At 33.9% G+C, this 27354-nt stretch overlaps 1 long non-coding RNA gene across 1 annotated transcript; it reads right to left on the reverse strand.

The window, feature by feature from the left end:
- Positions 1-17068: 17068 nt before the first annotated feature.
- LOC132703625 (uncharacterized) lies at positions 17069-27047 on the reverse strand. Its single transcript, XR_009619107.1, has 5 exons — positions 26831-27047; positions 26316-26649; positions 24194-24277; positions 24117-24136; positions 17069-24064 (listed from the first exon to the last, which is right to left on the reverse strand). It is a non-coding gene; the product is annotated as an uncharacterized LOC132703625 (long non-coding RNA).
- Between the last annotated feature and the right edge of the window lie 307 nt (positions 27048-27354).

Below are 27354 nucleotides of genomic sequence, written 5' to 3' on the forward strand. Positions count from 1 at the left end.
CGAAAATGCTCCCGATTAAGTTCCATTTTTAACCGTCACAATTTTTTTAATTCATCACAAAAAACACAAACAATAATCTTTCGCCAAAATCTAACTGAGTAAACCTAACCTCAAAATGTCAAACTTCCCTATAAAAACGTTAGTCGCCAGATGGCAGGGCTAGTTTAAGAAAATCTCGAAATATAAAAGGCAGCCCTCGTAGTTGTTTGCTGTTTTTCGAGCGTCGAAAGTATTGCACGAAAATAGCTTATTGCGTTTTGTGATTGCTGTAGTGGTTTCAGGACGAAAAACTTACTGTTCTCTTAGCTCCAGTTTTTTTAAAAAAATGTGTCCAAAGATTTAAGATGGAGTAAATAAAGCTGCTAAGAAATAATTTAAAAAGTATTCCTCAGTCGTGGAGAAAAACGACTGAACATGAAGCCAGAAATTGAGCTGCTACGCCTGCGTTTGCACAGAGGCATATCAACTGGACTGCTGATCAATGGACAAAGGTACTTTTCAGTGACAAGACACGTTCTAGTGTTTTAATTTGCGATGAACTGAGACCCGATAGATGACCTGTAAACCATCGTTTTAATCCCAAGTACGTAACCCCTAAAGTAAAGCATTTCGGGGGTTGGGTCCTCTACACTTTATTGATAGGATAATGGATATTTACAACTGGTACATAATTTATTTATTAGTTCAACTTACAGACTGAACACTCAATAACAAGCTGCAATTAGCTTAATAAACTAACTTTAAAACTAGCTTAAAAAACGTGTACCAGTAGCCAGGGCCGTATTTAAGATGTTAGCCGACAAGAACTGTGAAATGCGCACTGTTGTATTTTAAGAGTAGGGAAATTTTCTTTGATTAAACTATTATATTAATTCATATTAGTGTGCTCTTTATAAATCTGGCCATGGAGCAGGGATTCAAAGTTGCCCGTCTTCCACCATATCACTGCAATTTTAATAAAATGATATGGGGACAGCTGAAACCCAGTTTAAGAAGAAACAACACCTCGCCGAAATTTAGTTCTGGAGCAATAGAATTAATTAAAAGTGAAGTAGAAAAAATATATACTTCTAGGTGGAAAAAATGTGTAGAACATGTCATAGAAAAAGAAAATGTTTAGTCGACTAGTGCCAGAATTAATTATTAATGTGGAGGACCATTTTGATCTAGAATAACTTTTTTTGTAAATATTCTCCTACATTTACTCCGTCATTTATATTTATAATAAACATTTTAAAGTTAGAATGGATTCTCACCTATAAAACTCTACACAAATCCGTCAACTTTCAGCATTTGTATGCACGATGTACCGAAGTACGGTTCTGGAACGTCATTCTGGAATTGCGAATCTATTTATTGAGGGTTACAAAATCAAGTGGGGTTCCTTCTTCCTAACTAGACACAGGAGATGCGCTAATTAAATTAAATCTATAACATTTACAACATTCTGAAATAAATTTTATAATAATTTTGCAAACAATGCTTTTGAATTACTAAAGATATCTATTTTATTTTGGTATTGATTGTAAGATCTAGATGTCGTTCTAGGTGTATTTTTAATGGTAAAGGTCCAGCAGCCTTTGAAACGTGTTTTATTTGGGAAACTTAAATATGCCGAACTCAATGTTGCATTATCAAAGGTTAGGTTATTAATGATTTTAAAAAGATACAGTAACTGAGTTGTAACCCTTCTGTTGTGTAGTGATAACATTTTAAAACGTTTTAAGTTGTGAACGTAAGTATCAGCTTCTCTTTTTTAAAAATAATTGGCAAAGATTAGGATTTTTTTTTTAAATTTTTTCAATCATCTCTCTATATTTACTATAAAAAGACCAAATTATGCTAGCATATTCAAGCTGCGACTCTACTAGGCTATAATAAAGAAGCTTCATATTTGAATTTTTTAGCATTTATAATTATGCCAGTCTATCTTTATTTACTGAATCTTAATTTCATATCAAATGTAACGCCATGGTCATCATCTTTTGTGATATCTGATTTAACAGCAACTTTATACAATTTATACATATTTTATATATTGACTGTTTTACATAAGTAAGAAACATAGAGTTGCATTTTTTGACATTAAAAAATTACTTTTCACCAGTTTAATATGTTATTAAACTCTTCTTGCATCAACATACAATCAGTTTCATGATTTACAATTAAAGGAAATTTTTAATTTGTTGCAGATTGTTGATCATGATCCTGTATCATGATACCTCACGGTAAATCACTGCTAATGAATTATCAAATGTTCGCGACCGAATCCGAGCGCCACTGATACTGACGGAACTAGAAGTATAAAACAAAAGAGCGAATCCTAACAATGATCGCGACTATCACCTGAATGTTTCCTCTCTTCTATTTTTCAGAATCTCATCTCCGCTGGAAATTAAAATGGACTTTTCTCTGTGACGTTCCGTCTATATGCATATCAATCTATTTCGCGAGAATGAGTATTCGAACGGAAAGAACGACTACGACGGACATTCGAGTGGGTTGAATTCCAAATTAAATTTTAAGCATTGAATGGGAACGCGAAAAGAAAAATAACAATGATGCCAAATTAAAATCCTATGATTTAGAAATATCGGTTCACGTCAAGTGCCGTAATTGGATATGTATCGACGAAGCGCCTGTAGTGTCTGGGAATGCAACGTAACAATATGTCCGCGGGCTGCTTGAAACTAAGTTCCGACGCACGTTGCCAGATCCCCAGAACTATAGAAATGTTTGTTAAATTAGCTAATAAATTTTAAAAGACTACGTGCGTTCCCTTATCAGTTGGAAAATTTATTTATTTATTGACTTATTCACAATAGGAGTTATTAGTGACCATCTGGATCATCACATATTACTATCATCATTCTACATCTTAAGAGATAATCATGATCCTTGACAACAACTTCAGTAAATGTTTGGATGTTCTTAACAAAGACATAAGCTTTAGCTACATAAATAAAAGTAAATGTGAGAATACCTAAACTTTGAAAATTAATCATTATTCCATAGCTCCATTCTGAGAATAACATTGCTTTTAGTGAATTGCCTGTCTCCATATCGCAAAACTAACTTTGAAAATTATTGAGAATGCAAATGCTAGCCCAAAAACTTACTTTGTTCGGTCATAATTCTGAACTCTTGCTTTCTCGGAATCACCAGAATGAAATGGACAGTAGAACGAGGACCAAACAACAAATTCTAGTTTTTGACATGTTTACTGTAATGTTTCGTAACGGCAGAAGTAATAGCCGACATCTCATTAAAAACAGTGTCAGGATGTTAGCTGGTTTATTCACAAGCCATGTCCCCAATGATAATCAAAGCAAAGAGCACCAAATGCTTCCACGGCGCACTTTAGCATTCACCGAGCACTCACCGCTTTCCATGTTAAGCTCGTCTGTGTACAAAGTGGCAACACGACACAAATTATCATGTGTCATGTATTTTATAGAACAAACGGTTTTAAATGGCATACACGTGTCTCATGGAAAATGGTTATCTATTAATGGGCCATGGGCATTACTGAATCCTACGAGCTGCTTTTGATACAATAATCCGTCTATAAAGTTTTGGTTAGATGTGGCTGTTTTTAAGTTTTGAGTCAATCATACTATTTGAAGGTCACAGAAGAATGGTTACGTTTCGGAGCAAGTTTCTGGTATTTGCTGTGACTCTTCACCATCATCGTGAGTCATGACAGGAAACCACTTGATAAGTCTGTTCTTGAAACTATGCAATCGAGGACCTTATAACTATAGCCCATAAGCTCTAATTCTTCGACAAACCGATCTCATGGGCGATGATTCTTCAAAGACTTACGAGATCTTCTTGACGATCATTGAGTATATGACGACGTTGTACGTTTCCAGTTCTTTTTTCCAGTTTCCAGTTTTCAGATAGGATATCTCCTCTAGGCGTGGTGTCTTACCTCGTTCAAATGGTTAACTCAAATAAAGAGTGCGATTATTTGAAAACGTTCTAGAATAAAAATGTTATACTTTATATCTATGGCACACAGCATATAAAAAATTTGTTATAATGATAATATTCACCAGTTTCACTTCCACAATTGGATATTAGACTTTTTTGTGGCAGATGATACAAACCTTTGCTAGAATACCCAGTTAATAGGCAGAAGGAGCGATGAGAAATGAGTTTTCTGTTTCTCAGGTTAGAACTTTATCAGTACCACTTAAGACCACTCCCAGACGTTCGTTTTAAGATTACCTTGGACACTGTAATTTACAATTGGCATTTGTTTCCGAAGTTGCTGCAAAAACTTGGCGGAAGTTGTTCGATCTTCCAATTTGCTAGATAGCGCTTAAATATATTTCGTATAAAAGTTTCGAAGTAAAATTACCTGCGCAATATAATGACTCATTATAATTGGACGCGTTTTATCGGATGCCATTAAATTCGAACAACTTAAAACGCTAACTAGTTAGGAAAAGTAACAAAACAAAAATAGAACTGGGATGCCGAGAAAGATATGTCACTGGATATACAGGATATTTCGCACTGAGTTCAAGATAATTTATAGTTTTAAATCTCACATATTATATACGTATATTTTGTTAATCAGGGTCTAGCATAATAAGATATTGACCCTTAAGGGTGATTCTTCGGAAGAAGAAAAAATATTTACATAAATGTAGATAGGCATACGCTTCACATACAAAGAGACTAAAAACAATCTAAAAGAAGTCTAGAAAGATTTTTATTCTACGTGGGATTTGAACCCACCTACGTGGGATTTGAACCCACGTCTCCAGCAAATTGTGCTTAATAGTAGTACGCTTTTTTTACGTCTGACCAAATATAATAAAATCGATGGGCCTTGATGCAGCTATGATATTTTCGTAGCGATCTTTCACACACTAATCTGTACTTTGCACGATTTTCTTTCTAAACAGCGACCTCCAAATACTTGTTAAGTTTTCGTTGAACATTTAACGAGATCCGGGAGTTTTTTGAGAAAATACTGCCTTAAAAATGGTACTTCTAAGCTGACACCTGCCGAATTCGGAAACCATCCGCCGCCATGTTGGTTTCTGAACACCGTTAAGTCCGAGTTTATCTCAATATCCTTTTTCACTTTGGCCTCAAAAATTCTGTATTATTAACATTGTGCAGAGCCCCTACACTCGTATCTAATAGCTACGACTACGGTAAAAATTGATGCGCCTCAGGTGGCTAAGATATTTTCGTAGAGCTGGGAATGATATCCCACGAATGGCCCTACATTTCACCCATTAATCTGCACCTTGGGTCATCTTCGTTCTAAAGAGCGATAACTACTTTTTGCCTTAAGACTTAATGGGATCTGGACATATTTTGAGAATATATACCCTTAAAAATACCGCATTCAAACGTACGACATGTCAGTGGCCATTTTGATGCTGAATGCCGCAAGCTCGTTAGTTAAATTGCGCGCGATTTAATGGATCTTGAATGCACCTTTTAATTTTTCCGTTTAGTTGCTTCAAAAGTTCTTGTACTATTGGCCTAGGCATCTCTACTAGCTAGATGGTTTGACCAAAAATCAAACCATTTTGACCGCAGCCCACTGCATTTCGGTTACATTCAACATGTAATTATTAATGTTAAATTTTAAAAATGTTAAGTTTGCTGATATGCATGTATGAGCTTGCTGACGGCAGGCTAATCAATTGGAGCTAGAGCCTCATCCAAATAGAATAGTTCCGGATGCACGAACGATTTCAGAAAGTCATGGAAAGTTATGTGAAATGGGATTTTTTTAAACAAATAAATTATCCAAAATGCAAGGATCCCAGAAACTGAGGAAACTGTTTTTTTGGAAATAAACACTCGACAAATTGGAATGAAACTAAAATTAAATGAAATGAGGTTTACAAAGTTCATTCCGTCTATATGCGAAACTTTCCTCAAAATGATGGTGTTCAGTGTTAATTTTATGTAAAACTCAGCGACTATCCTCGAAGGAAAAAATTCAACAGCAACAACAACAAAACAGTGAAAGAGAAAATAATTTTTATTGGGTATGATGACAAAACGACAAAAAAAGAAGAAGTCTGCAATTTGGTTAATGCCAAATATCCTGAAGAAAATTCATAAAACAGGGCATGTAAAATATCGTCAACCGCCAGGTCGACCAAAAACTTTTATTAGAAATTGATGATAATTCCCATCGGGCATCTTCTGTAGTTGCTTCAAAACATGATGTTAGCCAACAGCTTTAAGTGTGTTAAAAGAAGAAAAGTATTATCCCTACAAAATTACATTACTACAGAAGGTCAACGCAGATGATCCCTGACTGCAGTTTTGTGATACTATGATGAAAATTTGTCAGGTACTGTTTAGTCATGACGCCATATTTTATTTAAATGGTACCGTAAATAAACAACATTGTAGTATTATAGTACTAATAATCCCTAATGGATGATAGAAAATAATACAAAACAAAATTATTGGAGCTTATTTCTTCGACGACAAACTTAGTGGAGCCCGATATTAGAATATCTTCAAAACGACTTAATTCCTACTCTCGCAGTTTCTTACCCAAATCCAGTCCACTATACCAGATAGCAACCAAATTAGCCGCGAATGCAATGAAACGTGCTATATGCTATGTGGGTTGTCGATTGCCAAAAAACATTCGATAGAGTCCAGCCTACAATAGTATGAACAAAAGTACATTCAACTGGATAATGATGACATAGTATTCATCAAAAAAATAAACTGCACGAAATGACGGAAAATATGCTGAACTGGGGAAGACGTGTTGACAATGAACAGGGTAGTAGCCTACTAACGTACTGTTTCATTTATTTATCTCTGAAATATTGATTAAGAACTAACAGAACAGTAAACAATCCGTTCAGTGAGAAAAAAAGTTTAACCCATTAAGTACATGTGGAGAACATACTTTAAGCGTAATGTGGCTAAAGTTTTTATTTATTTGGATTAGGATTTGCAAATATTGCAATGGACCAGTTCGTTACTTATTTCATTTAAAAAAACATATTCCTGTGGATATGCTGGGTAAGTAAGCACCGAAATATTGTAAGGGAATAATTTGTTTTCCTCTCATATCACCCAAAAATTATTTCGCAATCTCTAAAAATTCTGACGTCCCAGATATTCAATTATACCATTGAAGAGCCACTTGGGCGAGCTTGAAAATTATGTACATTATGTATTACTCAACTACCTGTATACCGTCGCGAAGATATAAAACTACCCTACTGTTTCTCTAGACGTCATCAAATACAGAATTTAGTCCCCTATCGGATATGCTGGAAAAATTTTATAATGGAACATAATATGAAACTATAGCTAAATAAATATAAAAATGAACAGTACAAATAAAATTAAACAAGTCTCAGAATATCGCAAGCATCCATGATCGATGGATGTGTCTTTTGTGTCTAATTGAATATTTGCGACAACGTCATATTTTTTTAAGATTCCGAAATAAATAACACGAATTCTTGGGTATTTCATTATTGGGGGTAGTTTAATATCTTCGCGACCGTTTCGAGGTAGTTCAGTAATAATATCGAACTTTTGGGTATTTCATTATTGGGGGTAGTTTTATATCTTCCCGACGGATTTAAGGTGGTTGAGCAATACATAATTTTGAAGCTCACCTAAGTCGTACTTTAACAGTCTGGTTGAATCTCTGGGCCAGGATAAAGGGGGTTATAACAACATTGGATATGATTTTTGTGACATCCCTTACAATATTTCCGTGGTTACTGACCCAGCATATCCACAGGAATATGTTTTTGAATTAAGATAAATAACGAACTGGTCCACTGTAATATTTTCAAATCCAAAAAAAAATCAACTTCTGCCACATTTAAGAGTAAAGGTCTATTTCATCTAAGATGGATAATGTTAATAGTATATTATGGCAAACGGAATTTGAGTCACTAGCAAGTGCTTAATAAACGAATGATTTAAAAAAAGTTTACGTGTTACGTGCTATACTTTTTCTACGACCGTTAGGTATTGGGTACATTTTTGCAAAACAACACGCCGTCAGAATTGCCAAACGAAAACATTTTGTTAGAAATTGAAATCTGAGCACTATGAAATGTGCACCTCCTAAACGTAGGCAAAAAATGTTAATATTCTTTTTATCTCGGCTTAAATTACGTAACCAGGTGTATACACACAAAAGTTAATCGCTTGTGGAGTATTATATAAAAAAGTTTAGATAGTATCGGGTTACTTAAAGTTTCAAAGTGCCCGTGTGACTCGTATGTTGCGCCAGTATTGGTTACTCGGATACATTGAACTCATTAACGAGCAATTATTCGTTTTTTTATTTAACGAAAGCAAAATAAAACAAGAATCGCTTGTCCCGATGGAACTTCGTCAATTAGCGAATTTCTTAAAACTACTATAGACGTTGTCAGTCACATTCTTGGCAGTGGAAGTACAAAAAAATCACTTAGATCTGCTTGTGTTAATTGCACAAAAGCATCTAGGGTTTATTTTCGTCATAGAAGAACATCTATCCTGTATTTTATTATCAGCTGAGTTTGTTATTAGTCGGAAACTAACTTTCCCAATTAAAAAAAAAGGTCACTTTACAAAATTTAACTCTAAAAACATTGCATAATCGTCTACTGTCGCTGCCTGAAGCACGATTTGTTTTTATAAAACCTTTTGTTACTCTCATTTGTTTGCCTGCACAAAATTGTTATATTATATGATTTTTTCGTCCTTTCTGTAAAATACCAAATTATACACCAATCTACCGCTCGGTAAGTGTCATTTTGGTAGGTCAGTTTCGTCTCCCAGAAAACTAACGGTCGTAGAAAAAAGTATAGTATGCAACACGTTTTTTAAACTTTTTAAGTCACTCTCTCCACTCGTACAAAATAAACGCATGACTAAAATGCAGTGCAATACAGTTGCTACTACACTATGATAACGATTTTTACAATATGGCGCAGAACATGATTATTTTTTGTAAAATGATAAATGTAATATCTTAAAAACCAGTTTATACAATGATAAAAATATTATTTTCTAAATAAGCTAGGATAGGACGCCTGTGAATTAGAATTAGGACGTTGGAATTAGATTTTAGAGCTATGTGTTCAAACTTAAAATTATAGAATTAGAAACAGAAAAAAAAATCATTTGATATTTGGTTTAATAACCATAACTTGTTTGTTGCTTTACAGGAAGCTTGTTCTTTTATTATTATATACAGAGGGGTCCAAGAAAATTTATCCACTGTTTAAAAGTCCATAACTTGCAAACTAATTGACGGAGTTGTCTCATTCTTGGTGAAAGTGAAGCTTAAAGTACAACTTAAAGGTACCGCGATAGGTCGCCATTAACATCCACACACCAACAATGCCGCCGAACGGCAGCGTGAACTACTGACGGTTCAGAGTGAATTGTTTGTTGTGACAAAAGATACGAGTTAGATGGACTCTCGACTGTTACGGGTCGTACAGACCGTTGTTTGTGTATATCTTTAACATAGCCTTCGGCTTCAAATTTATGTCGAATGCGACGAATTGTTAAACGTGCCCGTGGCTCGGTTTGATATTGATTTTGCCCTTGCAGTTGAACCTCATTAAGGTTTTTGTACTTAAAATACCACTTCAAATCCGACATCTTTTCATTGAATGTGGGCCTTACGCAAGCCATGTTTGCTACAGTAACAAGATACAACTAACAATAATATACTATCTGTCATCTGACAAAACAAAACAACGCAATACAACATTCGCATGGCGTTTGCTGGAACTACAAACTATTACACTACAAAGAAATCCTTTGAGAAGAAAGCCGTCCACACCTTCCATCTCAAAAAAATAATAATGGAAACGCTATGTTGATGATACTTTTGTAATTTGGTCTCATGGTCAAGAATCTCTACTAGATTTTGTTAACCATTTAAACTCTATATACCAGGGAGAACCTCCAGGGAGAAGACGCACAGGACGACCGGCACTAAGATGAGAGATATATATTGGACATGCAATGATTGATAGAGATCTGAAAGTAGGGGACTGGGATGTAAGAGAACTGTGGAGGATAAAAATGGTGAACTCGTAAAGGAAAAAGCCGAAGAAGAAGAAGGCACCCTAACATACATTTTACCATTCAATTAGAAACTAATATTAATCTCCAATTCTTAGATATTCTGACCAAGAGAAAATCAGTCTTCACCTCTCACCTCTCACCTCTAGCTCCGGCCCTCTCAAACAATATATAAGTATGATAGAATAGAATGCGTGCCAATTTCAGGTAAGCTCTAAAGAAGCCAACAGGATGACTGACGAAACGTCAGCAAGTTCGATTTAACAAAAACCGACGCAGGAGGAATCCAGAAGTTTGTAAATATGCCACTATCAAAAATGACTCCATCAATTAGTTTGCAAGTTATGGGCTTTTAAACAATGGATATTTGGACCCCAATTGCAATTACTTAAAGTATCACTTTAAATGGTTATTTCATTTAGACCCTGACGCAAGCTTCGGGTATTTTAGTCACGGGTTGGGAGCGGTCGTACGTTTTCGATAGATCATTGCTAGTGTCACTGAGCGAATGTATTTGTGTTTTTTATTACAACTAACCATATAATCCATTTGTTAATACTTTTGGACAATGTTCAATTAACTATGCCCAAGCTGTTCTAAAGGGCACTTTTTATTAAAGAAGAAGAAAAAAACAAAATCTATTTAACGAGCAGAGTGAAATAAGAGCAACACTTTTTCAGTTTGATGGATCGCGCTTCCGGTGTCCTGTTCGATCGACCGCAGTTAATTTTTTGGGCCGTTCGACGACTCCCTAACCCCAAGTGTAAATTTGACAAGTGTTTGTGCACGACTCGAGAAACTGTCCCATCAATCAAGGGGTTGCCGAGGCAACCGGACGACGCCGGCGTCAGTCTGTAAGCTGCATCTACATCCTAAGTCGTTGATGACAGGCCAGATATATTCAATAGACCTCTCACGTATATTTTAATTTCCACATAGATATTGCTTAACTACCTTCTAAACCAGATATGGGCAACCTTTGACATATTGTAGGACAAAATTTAAAGTAGTGTTCACAAAATGAAATGAAAAAAATAGATACAACTTTATAATGAAATATACTAAGAGGTAAACAATGGTCAGTTAACGTATTTCATTGATTAACTGTCATCATTGAACTGCTGAACTGAATAACTGTTCGCATTTATAAGTTCTGCCAAACGCACTAATCAATCAATAAGAATAATAATAATAATAATGTACAGCGTGTGCCAAATAAAACGATCCACCATACGATCTGGAAACCCATAGGAGATACGAAAAAAGTTTCAAACAAAAGTTTCTTGAACCCTCCAGAATATTTAAAATATTACAATTTTGTTGAAAAAGGGTGTCCCAAAAGTGTCCCCCGACATCAACTTTGTTATTTTAAAGCGAATACCCCATATATTCTCGACATTTTGCATAGTTTAGGCAGAAATTGAGATTGTGTTTTTTTTTTCATATTTTGATTGAAATTTAACCACAGACTAAGAAGATGACGCACTTCTCAATCAGCTTGACAGATGTGCCTCAGCTTATATAGGGTGTCCCAAATAGGTGGTGCCGTTTTGGAGAATCAATTCTTGTTGAATTTACGGCTGCCCACATTAGGTCACTTGTCGGCAATATTAGGTATTTTTTAAGTAGCAAAACCATTATACTTCTTCATTTAAAGATATAATGCTCCAGATATACGAATACATTATTACGTAGAAATTTTGAAAAAAATCGACTCTATAACTTTAACAGATTTAATAAAACCTCAGAATTCATATTTAAAGAAATATTTAATTATCTAGCTTGATTGAAAATACCTAATAACAAAAATAAATAATTAAAGTTTATAGGCTAACTAAACAAGGAAACAAATTTGAATCAAAATAAGTTAATAACAAAAAGTTAACTAAAAAAAGTTCCTTCATTCGGTTCATTGAGTTTAGTTAAAAATGTTCTTCTTAAAATGCGTAGGTTGTTGTTGAATCGAACTTGCTGACGTTTCGTCAATCATCCTGTTGGCTACTTACCTGAAACTGGCTCGCATTTTACTCTACCCTGCTTATATTTTGTTTGCGGGGGGCGGACCTAGAGGTGACAGGTGACATGTAAAGACCTGGTTTACTGTCTGATTGCTTATAGATTTCTGTAGATTATCGGATTTTTCGATGGTAGAAAAATTTTTGTTTTATGATCAGTTTATTTGCCTTAGTCTTAAGGCACTTTCATGTTCTTTGAATCTAGTTGATATTTTTTGTCCGGTCTCTCAAATATATATTTGCCGCGTATGCATGGAATGCTGTAAACTCCTTATATCTCAAACGAAATTTTGTCTTTGACGGATGGGAGATGTTGAGAGATTTTTGAACAAGTGGTAAAACTGGTTTTGACGTTGTATTTTTTCATAACTTTTGATACGTTGTCAGCGATGTTTTCAATTTAAGAACGAACAACAGTGGCAAGTGTGGATTTGCTTTCGGACTCATTGTCTTTGAAAGATTGCGGTGAAGTGTATTTTGTGATGGAACGCTTAATATTTCCAATATGGAAATTATCACAGAGAAAAGCAAATGTAATATGTTTTAATTCTGGGTTCAGTGACTCGGGATGAGATCGTTTTAAGGCTTTGTTAGCAAGAAAATTGATAAGCGATGATTCTTGGACCGGATGTTGATGTGATAATGCATTAAGGTATCGGTATGTGTTTTTTGTAAAAAGAATGACGCAATGATAGGTCTGATGTTTTATTGATAAGAATATCCAAGAATGGGAGATGTATATTGGTTTCTAATTCAATGGTAAAATGTCTAAGAAATTCTAGTAGGAATTCTTGATCAAAAGTATCATCAACGTAGCGTTTTCATAATTATGATGGATGGCTTTCTTCTAAAAGGCTTCAATAGTAGTATAATAGTAGTTCCGACAATCGCCATACGAGTGTTGTATTGCGTTGTTTTGATTTGTCATTGACAGTGGCCAGATAGTGTTTTACTGTTAGTTGTATCTTGTTGCTCGAGTAAACTAGGTTGCGTAAAACAGTTATTTATTAGTTTATGACAGCTGTTTTTTGCTTTATTCCGACGCCTATACATAACTTGCAAACTAATTTAGGGAGTTGTCTTATTTTTGGTAGTGCAAGAGTTTATAGTTCCAGCAATCGCCATGCAAGTTAGTGTTTTATTGTTAGTTGTACCTTATTACTCGAGTAAACATGGTTGGCGTAAGACTCACATTCGATGGCAGGAAGTCAGATTCGAAGTGGTATTTTAAGTGCGAAAATATTAATGAGGTTCAACAGCAATGATCAAATGATCAAATGGTCAAAATTTGTAACAGTAACAAGTCCATCTAACTCCTATCCTGTTTTACAACAATTCACTCGCTCACCACATTGGATTCATGTGCAAATATCCAACCAAACACGTTGCAGTCAGTAGTTCGCGCTGACGTTCGGCGGCATCGCTGGTGTGTGAATGTTAATGGCGATTATGTCGAACACCTACAGTGGCTATCATTCTATCGTGAAATAAATAATAATTAATAAATTGTAGGATCTCGTTTACATATAAAATCATTGCAATTGATTATAGCTATTTAATGTGTGTTTAAATAGGAATTATGAACTTTTATTAAATCTGTTAAAGTGTGTAGTATCGAGGCGATTCTTTTCAAAATGTCCACGTACACCCTGTATTGTTGGCAATAGGTTTTATTCGTGTATCTGGAGTATTATCTTTAAAACAAGTAGCATTATGTTTTTGCTTTTTAAAAAATACCTAATATCTCCTACAAGTGACCTAATGCCTAAGCTTTAAATTCAACAAGAATTTATAGAGGTGTTATCTTAAACCTCGAATATCTCAAAAAGTAAGTAAAATTTAAATATAAAATAAATTACAAATTTACCTTATTTTTTATCCTATACTTGATATCTGAATAAAAATATAGTGTGTTCCATTTGAAAATCTTGTAATTTTGTTAATTGAATTCGCCAAAACGGCACCACCTATTTGGGACATCCTGTATAATCTGAGGCGCATCTGTCAGACTGATTAAGTAGTGCATCATCTCCTTAGTCTGTGGTTAAATTTTCGTTGCAATAACTTTATCAGTAGCGTCACAACTATAAACTATACTAAATTCGAATAGGATTTTTTTAAGAAAGTTACCTTTATTTTAACCAGGGATTCCAAAAAATGTGGAGATATACAGAGTGTTCCATTTAAAATAACAAAGTTGATGTCGGTCGGACAATTTTGGACATCCTGTATCAACAAAATTATAATATTTTAAATCTTCGGGAGAGTCCACGAAATTTTTTTACGAGACTTTTTTCGTATCTCCTATGGGTTTCCAGATCGTATGGTGGATCGTTGCACACGCTGTACATGGCATATATAGAATACTGCCGCACAGTTGGCTAGTTATGGTTAGTGAATCATAGTTTTGGTTAATTAAAATCTTGGAAATATACAACGTATATCCTGTCATGATCACCTTTTTAAAAAATACCATGAGTAAATCGAAAACTAAATTAAAAATCAACATAAAGCATGCAGAAGTAGAAACTGACTTAAACACAAAAAGCGGAAATTTTCAAGAAAATTCCATTTCAGCATTATAGTTCTGTCTGTATTTGAACCCTCTAAATCGCACCGGATATGGAGCTACCATTAAATCAAATCGGAACCCAAAAATTATAAGCCATCTATCTAAAAACCTAAAACTTATACCAGTGGAGTACAGATATCGGAATGTCGTTTGGTGTGAAGAAATGTCAGATTGTATCAGTTAAAAAGGAAAAGCAAAAACAAGGGGAGCCTGTTGAACTAGCACCAGGCAAATTTATCTACGCTACGGCAGAACAACCAGACAATTGCTTAAGAATTCTGCAGACCCACAAAATTGAACATAAAGAAGTAAAATCCACATTGATCAAAGAGCTTGAAAAACGTCTTTACAATCCTCCAAACAGCACACTTAACTCAAGGAACCTTTTCACAGTCATAAATAGCTATGCCATAACTGCTCTTCAATACTCCTTTGGAATAGTTAAATGGACCCAAACAGATCTCGAGCAATAAGCAGAAAGATAAACTTAAGTAAGTAAGTAAGTAACTTAAGCTTGGAAAATTTTAATGCATTTGATTCAAAAACAAACGATGACACAGTTCAAAACTGGCGGGCAAAAAACTGCATAGTAGATTATTAATGATTAAATCCGTGGAACAAGAAATCATCAAAAGTATATTCTTAAAGATTGCAGGTTGCAGAAAGTGCAACAAAAACTAAATCAAGCTGTGAAAACCTAGCGACAAATAAATATCTAGAAGAATATTGTTGCAATATACTATTTTACTTAAAAGTACTGAGAAAAATTGGGATGGAACCATCATGACAGAGATAACAGTAAGACACAACAGGCCGGATATTACAGTTATTAAAACAGTACGAGTCTAATGGACATAGCGGTCCCAAATAACTCTAACATAGCATATAATGAAAAACTGAACAAATATGCTGACGTAAAGACAGAATTCAAAGGGCTGTGGAATCTCAGGTTGTTTTGTCATGTATGCACTTCTCGCAAGGTCATTCATATTCCCGAGTCAAATTATCGGAAGATGCAAAAGTCTGTAGTCCTGGCGGTGTAACTTAAATATATTGCACATGTTAATCCATAACGAAAAAGCCAAGTTTGGAGAAATACGATCTTTTAAGCGGCAGAAAATGGCATTTTTTGTAGAGTCTATTTGCAAGTGTTTTGGAGGGTTTTGTGCATTCACTTTTGTTGAAGTAGCAAAATACGAAATTATCATTTGGGTAGCGCAAATAGCTCTCCGTAATAAAAGTCTATTTCAAAAAGGCGTAAATAAAATCTCATTATTTTTAATAAATGTTTAACACGCACATTTCCAAAACGTTAGAAAGTGGCAAAAATCGTACCAATCCTGAAGTCTGATGAAGCCACGTAGGCCTGCTTTGAAAGTCGTTTTTTACACCCAATTATTTTTCACAATAAAAAATTACGTTAACTTGATCGGATATCAACGTTTTTGTAAATGTGGCGAAATAAGTGTTATTTCCTACAAAAAAGTATGCAATAATATGACTTTTTCTTACAACAACAGATAAACAAGTGAGCTGCTAACATGCCAGTGAGAACTGTATCTTGCTATCTCCTTTATAACCTAAAACATGAAAAAAAATGAAAATAAAACAAGAAAAAATCCAAGTTTTGAGAGCTATTTTCCGTATAAGTGACTTTATTTAATTATTTATTTTAGAAAAATGAAAATTATTAACTGCTATACTACTCGCATAGTAATTAAAATCATTCAACATATATGAGCTAAGGTTCATTTAAAGAGAATTTCTAGCATTTTAAGAAGATATAAGATCTACTTTTATCAAAATTTGCAAAAGCATTAGTCGCCTGCATGGGGGCTAAAAAAAATCAGTTGGAAGTGTTGAAAGCGGTTGTGGGAAATCCAAAAATTTCATTGGAAGAAATAGTTTCTTCTAGTAAAGGAAAATTGTACACACGCTCAAACCTGAAGCTATGGAATCGCGTTTCAAGTTCTGTGATTGGTTTCGAGGCGCCTTCAAAGATCACATTTTCTTTTCAAAGTGATTTTTATTCATTGACGAGGCAACATTTCATTTTTCAAAGAAACTTTCACAGGCTACTGTAATACTTTTTACAATTCTTCTGGATTCCTCCTGCGTCAGTTTTTGCTGAGTCACCAATTTGGGAACCAGTCATCCGAGCCGGTGTTTATGCCCCTCATTTAGTACTCCCCCCTCAAACAATATATAAGCAGGTACAGAGTAAAATACGAACTAGTTTCAGTCAAGCTCTGAAAAAGCCAACAGGATGATTGGCGAAACGTCAGAAATTTCGACTCAGCAAAAACCGATGCAGGAGGAATCCAGAAGTATTGTAAATAGGAGGCAACATGTACTTCTAATGGTGTTGTATATTCCCAGAATTAATCGAATATTATTGTGGAAATTTATTTAATTTAATTTATTTAATTTAATTTAAGCAGGACTTTTCAGGAGAAGGCGGTTACTATATAAAATTTTTTCTATTTGTTAAGAACTTCCGAATACGCGCTGTATAGAATGAATAAAACTATCTGACATTGTATAAAATAATTTATTTTAATTAATTATATACGCATTTCATAGAATTTAACTTGAAATCTAGAACTAGAAAAAATAAGTTAATTTCATTAATATTGTTTTTTACAGATTGTATACAATTCATATGAAAATACTGAACAGAACAAAGGAAATTAACAATAATAAAATGCTACCTATATACCAAAGCAGGTACTTGAATCTAGTTAAAAATTTCTGGTTTATACCTTTTGTCTACTCACAATTAAATTATGTAGTTGCACAACTTTTCGATAAGCAAAAATTTGCTTAAATTTAATTTAGGTCTTTTAATATATAATATTAAATATTTATTCATTTAAAAATACGTCATCATTCCGCTCTATTTTACGTCGTTGCTCTAAACCAGCGGTCGCCAACCTGCCGATCGCGAGCTACCGGTAGCTCGCCGAGGAATTTCTGGTAGCTCTCACAACGATTTTAATTTTAAAAAATCAGAGAAGCTTCAAAATTCCACAAAAAATCTAATTGAAATAATATTAAACATAAACAATTCAACAAAAAAATCTATAATTGTATTTGAATGGTTATATCAAATTATACTGCAAACATTAAAAAAATTATCGATGAGTCTCAATGTCGTGAACGTGCTTTTTTATTTCTCAATGTTTATGTTCATGATAGTACGTTACTTTTTTGTTGTTATTATTAACTATTTTTAAGTCTTACCTAACATGCGGTTGTGGCTGGATTAAAGTTTGTGTTTATTTTTAGGCACTCGCTCCACTGCGATTCGCTAGTGCCTAAAGGGCGAATAACGAATAAAAGCGAAGTTTATCTATATGTCGCATCCTATACTGTTTCCACGAACATTAGAGACATTTCTGTAAAACAGCACTAAAACATTCCCTGAGCGACGTGTGACGTGATACCATCAGAATTGTAAATCTACCGAAAACGTACAATCGCTCCCAACCTGTGACTAAAAAAAGTCTCGGAAAAGCACAAAGTGGCTTGTGGCTAATAAAGTTCTTTAATAAAAAACGTCCGTTAAAACGGCTTGGGTACAGTTAATTGATCATTGTGCACAATTATAAACACATGGGTTATAATGGTTAGCTGTACACTAAGAAAAAAACTGCTGTAAAAAAAACGCTCACGCTGATCAAAATTAAATATGATTTTGCTTCATTGGTGCTTTTTAATAAATCAATAACACGCTATGTGATTCTATGTCATCCTGAAACTAACACGTACCTGATAATTTTTATTACTTATTCTCATTAAAACAAAATTATTGTCTGCCTTTCGATTGAAAAAGAAGCCATTCAAATTATAGTTAACATAATTGTATGGAAAGACTTTTTTTCCGTTAACGTTATCCTTTTCTTTTTAAAATGTTAAAAAAATCTTTTAAGAGTAACATCAGACCGCCCTTAAAATATAAACGTTCAAGTTTGATTAATGTAGTCTTATTATAAGATAACGTAACCTAATTCCGTTTAAAACACTTACGCAATATATTAAATAAAGGACAAAAGAAAATCGTTGATATCCTAAAGTGGCTAATCTAATAATTTATTAACAAATCAGTATCAAAATATTTTCAAAAGTACCTAAAACATTATATTTTAATTAGCTAGATTGTAGAAGAGATAATTTGTATTACAAGGTGATTTTTTTATGCATTTGAAAAAAAAATTTTCTGAGTGTAGTAAATAGTACGACGACAGTGTAATGCGACCATCATGCGACAAATGTCCAATGTCCTATAATCTACCGAAAATATCCGATCGCTCTCAACCCGTGACTAAAGTGCCGGAAACTCTCTAAATAGCTCGGGCTAGAGTTTAACAAAAATGATAATTTAAAATAATACTTTGTGCACACCTCATCAGTGCATAAACTTCTCTCTAGTGAGTTCGGAAAATACATACAAATAAGTGAGGTTTTTTTTTTCATTTTTAAAATTCATCACGAAATTAAAAAAAAAACTCTATTAAAAAATGAAAAATTTGGCGTTTTTGGGACTTTCTAATAACCAATCGCGACGATCTGATTTATTACTTATTGCCAAATGCTAAACGGGTAGGAGACTATTCGCAAAACAATCTTTGCCCGGCAATATAGTAGGCCCGGATTCGCGTATCTAACCAACGCCCAACTTTTTTACGATATAAGAGAGTTTGCCCAAAAATCGATATGTTTTATAAATATAAGCAGCCAGTGTCAGGCTGCCGGCCTGCGTCGAAACACTCCCATAAGAAAAATGTTCCGTGCAATTCGATTCAAGGCTCCGTATTTAAAATAACAGTACAATTTGAAATGTCACAAAAACGCGTGTCCTTGTCACAAAATGTTTGTCCTAGAGATATAAACGTATTGTGAAATCTAGGTGAAAAAATGCGACCAAACTTTCATTGGAGTTTTATGCAGGGCCGGGTCTATCAAATTTTCTAACGTGGGAATTTCTTTTTTTTATTATTTATATTATTAATGGGTTGAGTAGGGCCTTCGATTTTCTCACTCATATAAATTCTATGAAAAGCTCTTCAGAACTTTCCTTTAAATTGGATAACAAATTTTTTAGAAAAATATTCCAATACGTCATGCATTCAACATCAATCTGGACTAGAAAACACACATGTAAAGTGATTGATGCTCGATGATAGATTACATATTCGATTAAATTTAAGTACTGAATTTTAGAGCCCGCTATATTGAACTTGAATTGAAAAGATTTTAGACCATGAAATACCCTGAAAATTTTTCAAAGAAACTTACATAGTTTGGTACTTAATTCCTTTCATTTTATTGAACAACTAAAAACGATCCAAACAATATTCCGGTTAGTTTCGACTTAGAATCCTTCTTTACTAAAGTCCCTATTCCTGAAAACAAACGTCAGTGATAGCAAATATATTTTGGAAGCCTTTGAGAAGAAAGCCGTCGACACCTGTCATTTGAAATAAAAAATTATGGAAACGCTACGTTGATGTCAAGAATCTCTTCTTAGGGTCTTCTTAATCATTTAAACGCTATACACCCTAATATACGTTTTACCATTGAATTAGAAAATAATAATCTCCCATTCTTAGATATTCTTAGGAATAGAAAAGCGAACCTAACATCGCGTCATTCTGTTTACAGAAAACCTAACCTTAATGCATTGTCACCTCACTATCGGAGTAACTGAACCCAGAATTAAAACACTTTACATCCGCCTTTTCTCTAATAATTTCCACATTACATTCCTTACATGCTACTGTTGTCCTTCCTTACAATCAAAACATCACCGAATACATATCAGAAATATAACGTTAAAACCAGATTTACGACTTGTCCAAAAATCTTCCAACATTGTCGATCCGTCAAAGACAAAATTCCGTTTGGGATACCAGGAGTTTACCGCATTCCAGAATACATTGATACATTGAGACCTGACGAAAAATAGCAACTAAGCTCAAAGAACATGAAAGAGCCTTAATACTAAGACAAATCTTCGGAGGTTCACCTTGGAAACCGCACATCGAAACAGTTCGCTGCCACGTGCTCGTTTTTCGTCTATTTCACCCTGCATCAAGTGAATATTCATTAATCTGTTATGGATAGTCACTGAATACGTTTGGCACAGGTTTTGAAAATTAAAATTTTTTTACTCCCCACGCTAAAATATCCTAAAATACTTAAGTAATTGGATGAATATGTTAATGGAGTTTATCAAACAGGTTGCGTAATTGTGTAATATTTCGATTTTGGAAGTACAATGGTAACTTTTTTGGTAGATAATTAGTAACGTATACTTAACGCGACTGTTCTAAACTGCGAAAATCCAACATGGAGTCCATGGTGGCATTAAAGTTCACATCTGTTTAAGAAAAGCAATGTAATTATAGTTTTTTTCCTCTACGACAAACAGAGATTTTTCCAATAGAACAGACCCTAACTTCAGTTTTTTAAAGGAATATTATCAGGCTGTATACGTATTTTTTATTTAAGTTGATCCACCCTCTCTTAATCTTTCCGAGATCCATAGTGGCCTTATTTGACACTCTAAATGAAAAAAAGATCTAGGTCGGGGTAAGCCCATTATTCCGCCAGATAAATAAAATTTAACGAAACGCACATCGTGCACCGTCGCAGTTCCGCATAGACGCAGCTTATTCAGCCAAAGGCCGTGGCCTTCGGAAATGCAAATCCAAGAATGCATACGACTTTTCGGCTATATTTTGGCGCGATGTTTTTAGTTCGGTTAGTATAAGCGGTGCACTCAAAATCGGGTCATGGTACAACGAAATCGTTTTAAATTGCATGTTGTGTTTCTGCAAACTGTATTTAACGAAAAAAACTCGTCTCAACCTCTAAAAGAGAAGAGTCGGCCAATAAACCGGTCCGATATATGTTCCTACGTCTATGGGTTTTGTTTGTCGCACAATAATACCTCCATACCGCACTATATCTCCGGTTTAAAAGCGATTACGACTGGTTAATATTATTTAAACATATTTTATGTATGTCATTGAAACGTTGACGTTGGTTGCAACCTGGACAAGTTTGCTACTATTTAAAAAGTTTAATAAAAGCGCCTTCAAATATACCTGTCGCCATCTATGCACTACTGCGAGAAGTTTCGAGCTAGATACTTCAGTCTGAGGCTACCAGAGGGCGGAATTTATGGCAGAAATCCAATCTAGTTCTTTGCGAAATAGAAAATTGAAGAAAGAATTAGTTTTTTTCCATTGGGTAAAGGAAAATATAATTTAATACTAACATATCAGTTAATCATGTTAGAATCGACAATATTAATTAGGTTTAACAATTAATTGAAACTTGTCAATGAGTCATTATAATTTTTTTGAAAATCAGTGACCAAAAATAAGCACAAGTTGCTAGCAGAATGAACGGAAAGAAGGAACACGGTCTAAAAAGTAATAATTGAATATTTGGTAACAAGGGACGAAAAATTATATAAAAAAACTAGATGGTTGTGCCAACTTGCAATTTTGGTATCCATGAGTCCATTTACTAAATACGTAAACTGCTGTAAAAACCCCAAATTTTGTATAATAACCATAATGTCATTGGTGTAAACACTTGATAACTTTATATAGTATCTATCTTTAAACGCGTGGTCAGATGATCATGAAAACAGCGGGCAAAAAAAAAGAATTCGGAAAGGTGCATATGTACCTAGAAGATGGATAAGCCTATTTTGATGTGACATATACTTAAAGATCTTGATATTTTTATTCAGTGATTAATTCTAAACATCATTTGTACAACACATGGTGTAACAGTTTTCTGGATATTCGCGATGAAGCATTCAAAAGTGATGTTACCTAATAACGGAAGACTAATTACTGCCCTACTGTTTTCTACAGTTTTTAATATAGTAAGGAATACATAAAGCCCTTTTCTAAGATGGGCGCTAAATAACGGTTTGTTGCCAAACCAATAGGGAAGTTTTCATTTGCAAGGCAATTAAAGTGCTAAAAAAATTCTAAACTTGATTTTTGCTAGAGATAATTTGATGGTGATAAGAGTGGCCATCCGGAAACAGCCGTGTCAACTGCTGGAAAAAATGGCAGCTAGACTACTCAACTTCTGTGTGGAGTAAGAGATTTAAAGATTTTTACAAAATCTATTCAAGAGCTGTAAGAGAAATTTGGTTTCTTTCTGTTTAAACCATTTTGCCCTATCTGCTAAAATAAAGTGGTGAGAGAAGGTTGGTTAATAAGAACTAGTTCTCATTAAAGTTTAGTAGGCAGTACGCGCTAGAGGGCGCTGAAACTAAAATTTAAATTTTAGGACCGAATCGAATTAAATCAAAAGATGTTATTTCTGTTGAAATGATGAAACGGAATTCTTCTAACTGAATCTTACAAACATGTGCACCACCACAGTTCTATCGTTCTTCTTCTTAGTTTCTGGTCAAAACAAAACACAGACCACAACCAAAAGGCACAGAATACAAAATAGGCATTGCTAACTTCACTCTTAAGATATAAAATCATAATTTAACAATTTCAATTATATTTTTACCAATAACCCTTCTGCCGCAACCAACATTTACGGTACTTTGCTAATTTAGGGACACTCAGTTTCGACGTTTGTTAGTTCTCACCGTCGGGTCACACTTCATTCATAATTCATAGTGATATGCATTTAAAGATAGGCGCTAGGGGACCGTGTCTTGCAATGCATTTAAGCCCCTAGCGTCTCGCACATTTCATCACATCATATATATCATATCACTTTTTATTATGGAAGTCTTTATTTTACTTTTTATAAAACTTCTGGATTCCTCCTCCGTCGGTTTTTGCTTAGTCGAACTTGCTGTTTCGGCAATTATCTTGTTGACTTCTTCAGAGCTTGACTGAAACTGGCTCGTATTTTACTCTGTACTTACTTTTATATTGTCCGAGGCGAGCGGAAGTAAGTGAGGGGCATAAACACCGTCTCGCGTGACTGATTCCCATATTGGGGACAGGTAGAGACCTGAGTCGCGGTTAAGATTGTTAGGTTGCTTATAGATTTCTCTCGGATTTTTTGTTGATAGAAAAGTTGATTACATGCAAGAATGTATCAAATGTCAAGATATCCTAAACAAACTGCTATCTCAAATCCTTAAAAAATGAAAACCTCCTAAATCTAATATTGCAAAGCCTGAACGCATTGCTCTAAAATCTCTAAAATCTAATCCAGACATCGTAATCTTAAAAGCAGATAAAGGAAATGCTACGGTGGTCATGAACACAAATGAATCAGGAAAAGATTCAAGATATTCTTAGACAGATCATATCGTCAACATAAAAAAGATCCTAAGTCATCTATGGATCGCAATATGTTATTAAGGCTTCTTATCTATCATACTCCATGAAAAAATCTGTCACCCCCCACGACTCTAAAAAGCATTACATTAGATACACAAGATATTCTAGTTAGTTTCGACGTACCCAAGGTCCTATTCCTGAAACTATCAACATCATTTTAGATATATTAAAATTCGAGTATCGGGACCAAACCTTCTCACCTTAATCGAAAAATGCTTGTTTGGAATATTTTGGAGCAAACGTCGGGAACAGCTATGGAAGCCTTTGAGAAGAAAGTTCTTAATCTAAAACCAAAATTACGGAAACGCTACGTCGATGATACTTATTATAAATGACCCTACCTAGTAGATTTTCTTAGATATTTAAACTATATACATCCTAACATACGTTTTATTGTTGAGTTGGAAACTAATAATAACCTTCCATTCTTAGATATTCTTATCAATAGAAAACCAGACCCAACATTAGATCATTGTGTTTACAGAAAACCTGCGCACACAGACCGCATCATCGCTTATCAACTCTCTTGTTTACAGAGTCGTAAAACTATTTCAACCCGAGTCACTGAACCCAGAATTAAAGCACCTTACTTCTGCTCTTCTCTCTAATAATTTGCAGATTAAAGATATTAGGCGTTCCATCAAAAAATATACTTCATTACAGCCTTGCGAAACGTCAGCAAGTCTTGATTTTATTTGTTTATATTTTTATTCAGTCATTAATTCTAAATAATATTTGTACGACCCATGCTAATAGTTAAATAGAAATAGAAAATTTAAATTTACTAGTGATTATGGCGCCAATAGTTTTGGTTAGTTTCTCAATTTCTCACGGCCTTTTTTAATATAATTAAGACTTTCCATAATGTAGTTGCGAGCTATTCTTAGTGGAACACCCAGTACATTTCGAACACCACCTTAAATATTGGTACACATACAATACATACATAGAAAGCTATTTAATTGATATTATCGACAATTTATCATGGAAAAAACTTGTGAATATTCTTTGGTCTACACAGAAAATAATAAGTATCTGAAAACCGATGAAACTTAGCTTTAGGAAATTTGTATAAATTTTTGCTACTTAAAATTGTCCCATAATATAAGAATATTTCATATATCTCAAAGCAACCTCCTTTGCTTGTTACCGTGAATCACAGGTAAATGATAAAGTCATTAGTATTTTACTATACAAACTATAGCAAAATGTATTGGATTCTCCTTTTTATTAATTTACATTACAGTAACACTACATTACATTAATTAACATTTAAGAGAAATATTCTATTAACCAACTGTCGAAATAATTTCATAACATCGGATGTTAACAAATTGTAACCATTTCTTATTACTACTTTGGTCTCTGTATGATTGGCCTTCGTGCAATTTACAAAATGGTGGATGCGCAAGAAAAATCGTCTCTGATTTAAAATCCCTGATCGTTTTGTGGTTACGAAGGGACGAGTAAAAAGCTTGGAAGAATGATTACGTACATATCCTGAAATATTCTTGAATCTCAATCCTCAAATGTCTTGAGAGATTGCAATTTGTGTTATGATTTTACCCTTTGAAAAATAAAAAAATTCTTTGGGATCTCGCGAACCAAAGTCCGTTAAGTGGGGGCAAAGTAGCGAATTTTGGTGATTCATAATCGAGAAAATTCTGCTTAGTTTCAGTGTTGGTGCCTAGACATTTTGTACAAACGAGGATTTTATATTTATTTTATTTATATTAACATATTTAAATACATCTGCCCAGCTTCTCGAGTATTATTGTGGTACAAAATGTAACACTTTAACATATCAAACTCATGCTGAAAAGAATTTTTCATTTTTAAATAAATCAAAAATTGGTAAAAGAAATTTGTCAATAAGGACACTTATTTTTTTAATGCCGAACTGTCAAAACCTGTTTTTCCGAATATCTAGTGAGAGTGACCATGGCCTACTGTAAAAAAAACGCATTTTGCCTTTGCCATCTTAAGAGTTGTTAAAAATGCATCATATAATACATCATTTACAAGTTTTTTATGCTCTAATAATGAAAATATTCAATATGGAACCCATAAGAAAATTTAATCTTGAAATCAAATGTTAAAACTTCTGTTTCCCTTTATGTCATCATAAATCATAGTAACATACAAATCCCAAGATGATGTTTGGGCGCATTTCGGGCTTTACAGAACAATACATATATTTAGTACTTTGGTCATTCTGATGCATATTTTTTTTAATAAAAAATAAAAGTCGAAGAGCATCATATTTCACCATTATTCCTGGTTATAAATTTCACTAAATGATTTAGGAGGACCTATACTCACTCAACATATGACATAATCTTTGAAATATTTGCCTTTATGCCCGTCGTTGTTCCCAATAAAGCTGAAAATATAAGCGTAAATCTCCATCTTTATTTTTATTACTCTCGATATAGCACTTAATCACTTTTAGACTCCTGTTCTTGTAAAAATATTATAGAATTCGAAACATGATAACTAATATATTCAACTAGAAAAAGTGTTTTCCAGTTTTTTAAGTATTTGCATTTAAAGTTTTTTTATCGCCATAAACAGGAAGTGATCAGAGATGGTAAAAGATGGCATGTTTTCAGAAGTACCTCGCATCTTCTAACCCAACCTAGGTAGGCGATTCTCCCTTAAACAAAACAAAACATTAAAAAATAGGACAGCATATCAACGAAAAAAAAAATGTACAATTAAAAATCTTGGAGTTGTTTAAGTTAAAAAAAATGAGTTTCGCTATTTTTTGGCTAATAAATAAAAGAAAACCTTTTCTCTATTGCGATATTTCACGATTTTTCATACTTTTCACTTACCCTGTCAATATTCCCTTTTATCATCTGTGCATAATCTATAACCTGTAAGGATAAAAGTAAGTTTATTTGTCTATTTAGCATTACACCAGTCAATCAAGACTGTGAAATTGAATGGCACAATTTCACCCAAGAAAATTAGGACACCTGAAAAGAATAACAATGAAACAAAATCATACATGTTTTAAATAAAACACAGGTGTTCTCTGGCTTAGATTGGGACGACGTAGGAATGCACACGCAGCGTTGCCAAGCCGCATTCCATTAACTTAAGCACGCATTTGATTTGAAGCCTAAAGTTGTTGCAATCGTAATTTTAAAAAATGTGTGACCAAATACTATTTGCACAATGGAAATTGGATAAAAGGAGCAGTATTTTATAACTACTTATGTACAATGCATAACAGCTTATTATCTAAACAAACCTAAGACCGAAAAATATTTTATATTTATATTACTTTTCGAGTATTTTGTCGCATTTAATGAAGCATATCAATAAAAAGCATAGGAGAATTAATCAGTAAAAT

The sequence above is a fragment of the Cylas formicarius genome, unplaced genomic scaffold (assembly GCF_029955315.1).
Source record: "Cylas formicarius isolate icCylForm1 unplaced genomic scaffold, icCylForm1.1 PGA_scaffold_6__28_contigs__length_40554024, whole genome shotgun sequence".
Classification (NCBI taxonomy): domain Eukaryota; kingdom Metazoa; phylum Arthropoda; class Insecta; order Coleoptera; family Brentidae; genus Cylas; species Cylas formicarius.